Source organism: Limulus polyphemus, unplaced genomic scaffold (genome assembly GCF_000517525.1).
Source record: "Limulus polyphemus unplaced genomic scaffold, Limulus_polyphemus-2.1.2 Scaffold2434, whole genome shotgun sequence".
NCBI classification, from domain to species: Eukaryota; Metazoa; Arthropoda; class Merostomata; order Xiphosura; family Limulidae; genus Limulus; species Limulus polyphemus.
Window position 1 is genome coordinate 125,103 of NW_013668044.1, and position 7,585 is coordinate 132,687.

Genomic DNA, 7,585 nt, shown 5'->3' on the forward strand with positions numbered 1-7,585 from the left:
ACAGCAGGTTTACTATCCTCACATTATCCATTCTGTTAAGTCAATCTCCAGCAGGTTTACTATCCTCACATAATCCATTCTGTTAAGTCAATCTCCAGCAGGTTTACTATCCTCACATTATCTATTCTGCTAAGTTAATCTCCAGCAGGTTTACTATCCTCACATTATCCATTCTGTTAAGTCAATCTCCAGGAGGTTTACTATCCCTACATTAACTATACTGTTAAGTCAATCTCCAACAGGTACTTGGTTATTGATTTATTGAAGCGTTTTTCCTGCCGAGCGTCACGTTTTACATATTTGGATACTTTAGTGATTTTAGCCTCCGTTGCTACTACGGCCAGTCTTCTACTTCAGCTGTTGTAATATAATGTTGAAAACAAGAATTTCCAAGAGCTCATTAAAAGACGCATTAATTATTGTTAAACCTATATTACTAACCCTAAATATTAAGTAGACAGACTGGTTTGTCAACCTTACTTGTTTTATGCACTAATGTCGTCAAAAACTGTTACGTTGTCTAGTAACCTGTTTGGCAAATTCTCTTCGTTTAAAATATTATTAAACCTTACATATTACTTTCATTGTTAACTTACCGTGTTACTAGTGTATCTGATAATAATATATATTGTTAACCCACACTACTTATTGTTAAATACATCACTAACACTACGTATTATTACACACTTGGCGTATGTATTTCATGGCTAACTATAGGGGCACTCAGTAGAGCCCATACTTCTGCTACGAATATTAACATATTCGGCTCTCAAAAAGTGCTAAACTGTATCCGTATGTCCGTCGTTATCAACGGACTTTTCCGTGAGTTTACTTACACTCTTGTCCCCCAGGATTTGTTACTTTCCCGTTATAATGTACTACATCGTATTGTAGCCTTTGCCACTATTTTCTGTTAACTTAGAGTTTTGTAGTACATTTTTTCCCGCTAAGTTATGTTTTTTCTAGCCATCTCTACTAATTACGATAATCCAAATAAACATATAATATTGAAACCTTTTCCTGCATGGCCACCATTATCAGCTTGCGTTCTACTGTTTTCTTGTTGTGGAAAAAAACGTCTAATACCTCGTTTACTGCTTTCTTCTCTAGAATGTATTCGATTATAACTATCGCGTTCAAAATACTTGATTAACGTGAAATGTTGTCGAGTGATTTATTTAAGCTTCTGAAGTCGCGATTTCGCAGAGGATGGTGTATATCGTCATCTAAGCTATTCAAAGGAACAATTTGAAGTGTTTTAACACGTTTGGTAGAATACGATAAACTCTAGAACACTAAAAACAAATCGGCAAGTGTAGAAGTGAGCGTATACTTCAGCATGTTTGTGTTCCAGGAACAACCATCTTCCTATTTTGTCCACGTGCCGTTTAAACATTCTATATGGATGCGGGATCATCGCTCATTTTGTAGAGGTTTACTGTAAACTCGTTTTACTCCGGTTTTTATTCGACACACTTCTTGATTGGAATTAGAAATGTGAAGATCTTCATTGGTCGTTTATAATAAGACTACGTGATGGTAGCTAGAATCTCGCAATGTCCAGGTAAATATAACAATGAAAATAAAATAACAGAATAATCTCGTATACGTTTAATATCTTAAAAGATCTAAGTAATTACTGTTTCGCAACCTCATACATCAGCTATTAGCCTGATCTGTCTTTTCTTCTATCTCACCAAAATCATTTATTTTTTACCAAATTAAAATCAAAAGTTCGTATTTACCAAGAAAAAACTGTAATCACTTTTATAAAAGATATAAAATAATTTCTTATCAATTGTTTGTAGTGGTGATAATATATATATTAGTGGCTCAGCGGTAAGTCTGAGGGCATATCATGCTAAAAATCGAGTTTCGATACCAGCGGTGGGCATATCGCAGGTAACTCATTGTGTAGTTTTGCGCTTATCAAAAATAATTATATGTAGGTAAAACTGAGAAGACGCTATCGCAGCAGTCGCACCCCTGAATACACTTCACAACATAATTGAAAATACGTATCTATAAGACATATCAAAAGTGGTTTTACTTTAACGTGTTTTTTTATTTTATTTTACTAGAATGTGTTGTTATTCAAAAAGCCATTCTATTCAGTGTATGCTTAATCCAAGACTGGTTTTCGCTTCAGCTTTTGAACAGCTGGCTGCTCTTGCTTTGGCCAGTTGTTCAAAATTGGGAATGGTTGTACCACGAGCGCATAAGGCGCCGTTCAGGTTAAAAATTAACAATAATTAGCATTTGATATCTGGGAATCTTACTCTTTGTAGTAAACGTGGTAAATATTTCTCACACCTGTTATATAATGAATGTTGATGTCGTGAGGCTGAAAGTAAATTTTGGTCAAGGTGATTAAATGTGAACACCGTCACTACTTCGCGTCTGCTGCTACATTTCGACTTCATTCTTCTTCTTGTTTGAACACACGTCACGTCAACAGAAGAACAAACACACACAAACAACTTTTATGCTATAGTAAACACAAATAGGCAACTAATTAACGCGTGTTGTGTTTGAGCTTAAAGGCAAGGTTTTATATAATGTACGTACTTATTCTGCATTTTATAATATGTACATAATTATTCTTCATTTCATGCGGTCTATATAATATGTACATAATTATTCTTCATTTCATGCGGTCTATATAATATGTACATAATTATTCTTCATTTCATGCGGTCTATATAATTACTCTGCATTTTGAATAACTTATATAATTAGTCTTCATATTTTGTTCACCGATGGTTTTGATTGGTCAGATAAAACGTTCTCCCGACTATCAATTATAATCCTTTTAAAGCTTCAGCTGGTGAACAGTGGCTTTCATTCGTTATAATACTCTCTGTCAAGTTGATATTGTAAACAGTTATTTTTGCTTTACTCGAGTTAACTTCAAAATGTTTACTGTTATATTCCATTTTTCTTCTGTCAAGTGTATTATAAAGATGATAGAAAAGTCACGTTTCGTCATGTTTTTCTATGCCCTACCTTTCCACATGTTCGAAATATACACTATTTAAATCAAGACATACTAGGATCATTTCAACACATTATTGCAAAGTTCGTGATATCCTAATCAGTTACTGTATCTAAATAAACAGAAACAGTTAGTTAAATATAAACATGACTAACAAAAATCATATTAAGGGCGGGGCTTAAAAATATCACGAATTACCCTGTTTATGACATGTAGAAGGTTGCATAAAATATTCGATCTATACATCTGTATTTATATACGAAAATTATGTAATTTCATGAGGCACCTTTTCAGTTGCTATGTTTCGTACTTTCTAAGCATTTTAACTAGTTTTTTTACTATTCTGATGCTTACTTTTATCCACTTACTTATCAAATAAACTTCATTCGGGAGTCTACGAAACCGGTTCACGTACGCCATAGGATATGAAAGACTTTGCAGCGTTGTTTATATAGATGTTAATAAAAACTAAACCTCTAACATATCATCTTCTTAAAACTAGGAATAATTCCATTTTCTAGTGGTTAAAGCAATAATAATGAAGCTAATGCTCAGAGAAACATATTTCAGTCATTCTAGTTTCAACCTTTAACCTTATGGTAACTTTTTGTTTAGGTATTCGTACGTTTCTACTTATGCTAACTTTTTGTTTAGGTGATCGTATGTATCTTCTTATGGTAACTTTTTGTTTAGGCGTTCGTACGTTTCTACTTATGGTAATTTTTTGTTTAGGTATTCGTACATTTCTACTTATGCTAATTTTTTGTTTAGGTGTTCGTATGTTTCTACTTATGGTAACTTTTTGTTTAGGTATTCGTATGTATCTACTTATGGTAACTTTTTGTTTAGGTGTTCGTATGTTTTTACTTATGCTAACTTTTTGTTTAGGCGTTCGTATGTTTCTACTTATGGTAATTTTTTGTTTAGGTGTTGGTATGTTTCTAAGCGCATTGCACATGTGTACCTTGACGTTTTCTTTTTCTGAACAATTTTGTAAATAACAAATGCTATATTAAAAATTTAGACTGATAGAACTTGATCAAAACAAATAGATATATATATATATTATACTGTAAATATCTTGACGCCGTGTTTATTTTTCATTCATTCTACCCAGAGCTTCGTGTATATGTGGGTGTTACGTTCAGTGTTTAGTGAAGACTTGATCAAAACAAACAGACATATCTTATACACCAGTATGGTGAAGTGCGTGACTGGAAACATCTTGACGCTATATTTATTTTTCATTCATTTTACCCAAAACTTCGTGTGTATGTGTTGTGTTTTATGTTCAGTGTGTAGTGAAGACTTGATTAAATCATAAGGCTTATCTTATACACCAATAGGATCAAATGTCTGATTTGAATCTTCTTGACAGAATATTTATTTTTTCGATCATTCTACTCATAACTTCGTTTTGTGTGTGTTATGTTCAGTGTTTACAGAAAATTTGATCAAAACAAATGTCATATCTTATACAATACTAGGACCAAGTGTGTGACTGGAAACATCTTGTCGTTATGTTTATATCTCAATCATTCTACTCGTAACTCCGTATGTGTGTTTGTTTGTGTTCAGTGTCTAATGTTGATATACACGCTACACACACGTGAAATTTTAAAGCATTAGGCGCTTCATAGTGTGTCTTTTTTTTTCTTTTTAGCGAACGCCTGTATTCCCAAAGAGATTATGTAATGGTTTATAGATAAAATGGTGCCGGGATCTAATTGAGGCCTGTATGCTGTCAAAACTTGGTTATCTGCAGCCAATGTGGGGAATAGCGTGTTCCAAAAGCTTTCTATAGATGTTTTACACGTGTATGTCCTCAGTTATCTATGTCCTTCATGTGCACTTGAAAGTTGTATCCGTCTTACTGACGAGAAAGATGAGCTTATAAGAGAAACATTTCTGGAACTATAACTGAACTTGGTAACATATTCGACATTTAACTTTAGATGACTGATATAATGGAAAATTATATTTCAAACGATGCCTTATTCAGTGCTGCAGTTATTAGAGCTACATCAGAATGACAGCATATATGCATTTTTTTTGTACATTATATTAAGATAATTACCTAGGATACACACACTAAAACGCAATATATGCATTTTAGTTATTGTACAGTAAATTTAATATGGAATATAAATGTCGATTCCTTTAACAAAATAGTCCTCTAATGAGACAGCAATAAGTCCATGGATTTAAACGCTAGAATCAGAAATTCGATGTTCTTCGGTGGACACAGCAGGTAACCCAATGTTTGCTCTGAAACAATTAACTAAACAAATATCGACTTCTCAACAAAATAAATAAAACCTTTCGACAACGTCATGGGAACTTCTTGCGTAAGTTGATAACTACAAAAAGTATTCTGTTCTCGAATAAGAACGTTTTTATCTAGTCGTATTTACGCATGACGTCTTTGTATAAATGATCAATAAAAGTCCTGTTGAATTAAGACAGGCGCGTTGCGATCGTATATTTTGATTAAAACCTTTGATAAAATTACATTTTTTTAAATTCTTCTAGTAGCCGTGTTTCACTTTTGCTTTCATCAAAAAGGTCTGTTAATCTAAGTGCTTGTAGTAATATAGTTGATATGAATATAAAACCATGCTTTGTTTTAATATTTAATTATATACAAGGCCAGTTGTCTATCTAGTTTACATGAAAACATATTTCAACATATACTGGATTCTCTTACTTATTGGGTAGGTAATTATGAAATCGATTTATGCACGGGAGACTGTTAAAGAAATGAAGTACAAATTCGATAACTACTTGCAGACAAAGATCAACTGCTAACTTTAAGCTGTACTTCCAGGAATAGCTTAGATGCTAACGCCTTACCTATTTCTGGAAGTACAGTGTAAAGTATGTAAGGCGTTAGCAGCTAAGATACTTTACACTGTACTTCCAGAAATAGCTTAGATGCTAACGCCTTACATACTTTACACTGTACTTCCAGAAATAGCTTAGCTGCTAACGCCTTACACACTTTACTTGTCACTCCAAGAAATAGCTTAGATGCTAACGCCTTACATACTTTACACTGTACTGCCAGAAATAGCTTAGCTGCTAACGCCATACATACTTTACACTGTACTGCCAGAAAGAGCTTAGCTGCTAACGCCTTACACACTTTACTTGTCACTTCAAGCAAGAGCTTAGCTGCTAATGCCTTACACACTTTACATTGTTACATATTTCGATTAAAACCTTTGATAAAATCACCTTTTTTTAAGTTCTTCTAGTAACCGTGTTTCATTTTAACTTTACTCAAAAAGGTCTGTTAATCTAAGTGCTTGTAGTAATATAGTTGATTTGAATATAATGATGATAACTGTGCATTTTCAGGAGAGATAAAAACTGAGTGTTATCATAATAGATTTAAATTGACCATTACCATTTTGAAACATTCGGAAATTTAGTACAGTTATGCTAGTTAATAAGTCATGACCAAATATTACTATGAAAATATATAATTCGATGAATATGTGGGGGTTTGTAAGCTAAATAATCACGCAAATTAAGGACTGGGTCATGTGTAAGTCAATGTGTGCTTTGAGACACTTTGACTCGGCACTTTTGAACATTGTTTCAGTGCTTGAAGAGTACAGTTTAGTAGAGATTATACGTAAGTACTAGTTTTCTAATACTGTCTTATTAGATAAATAAGACGATGTTTGGGAAGGACGTAAGTATCAACAAATAATTGTTCAAAATCTCGACTTGATAAATTCTGCACTCACTTGATAAGAAGGACCTAAGGCAACATCCTCAGCGAAAAAGTGAAGCGCTACTCGGGAAAAGACTATCAGGAAACGTCTCGATTTGACTTCAGGCGGGCAATGTTACTATTTCTTGAGATGAATGTCTCCTTAGAGCCTTGACAGGATGATGGCAGGAGTTTTTGTGCAGATGGTTAGAAAATGAGATGTACTGCAGCCAATTCACAAGCATACTTCGAACTCTGCGCGTGAAAGGCACGAAAAACGAGCTTATAAAAGGCCTCGTTCCTCATTTGTCTATAATCTAAAAAGTGACGTACCACTGGCGCCCCGATAATTCTATCTAATTGCATAACTTGAGGTAATAGTTCGAGAACTCATTATTTTGATTATTCTCTAAACCTCTAATTAAAATTTATTTGATTTGAGTATAAGTAAATGTGAAGCTACTGCGACTGATTATATATATTCTATTTCATTATATGTGCTTATGAAAAAATATATAAGCATTTCTGCTTATGCAGAAAATTTGTATTAACGTGAAAATACGGGAATATATATTAGTGGGATTTTAATTGTACTTTTTGCGTGATATTTGAGTACTTTTGTTCTTTTAGGGTTGAAAATTACACAATTTAAAAATATTTAGCATTATTTTCTGAGTGAAAACGTAAAGAAATAAAAACAAAATGCTAACCTTTTCCTGCAACATTGCAAATACTGTGAGGTATGTTTCGTTTTTGAAAATTCTGAAGAATGAAAACTTATAATCTCTAAGTTGTTGTTTTGGTTTCCCTAAGAATTCCTCTACTTCAGGTGCCTACTGCTACTCCCACTTGCTTTCCGCTGAGGTTTA

The 7,585-nt window shown here is 33.4% G+C and overlaps 1 protein-coding gene across 1 annotated transcript in view; it reads right to left on the reverse strand.

Moving 5' to 3' along the window:
- Positions 1-6,918, reverse strand: part of LOC106466947 (cytoglobin-2-like) — a 96,836-nt gene extending 89,918 nt beyond the window's left edge. Inside the window, exon 1 of the mRNA XM_022395044.1 lies at positions 6,751-6,918. The gene's annotated coding sequence lies outside the window, so the exon portion shown is untranslated. The remainder of the gene's footprint in view (positions 1-6,750) is intronic.
- Between the last annotated feature and the right edge of the window lie 667 nt (positions 6,919-7,585).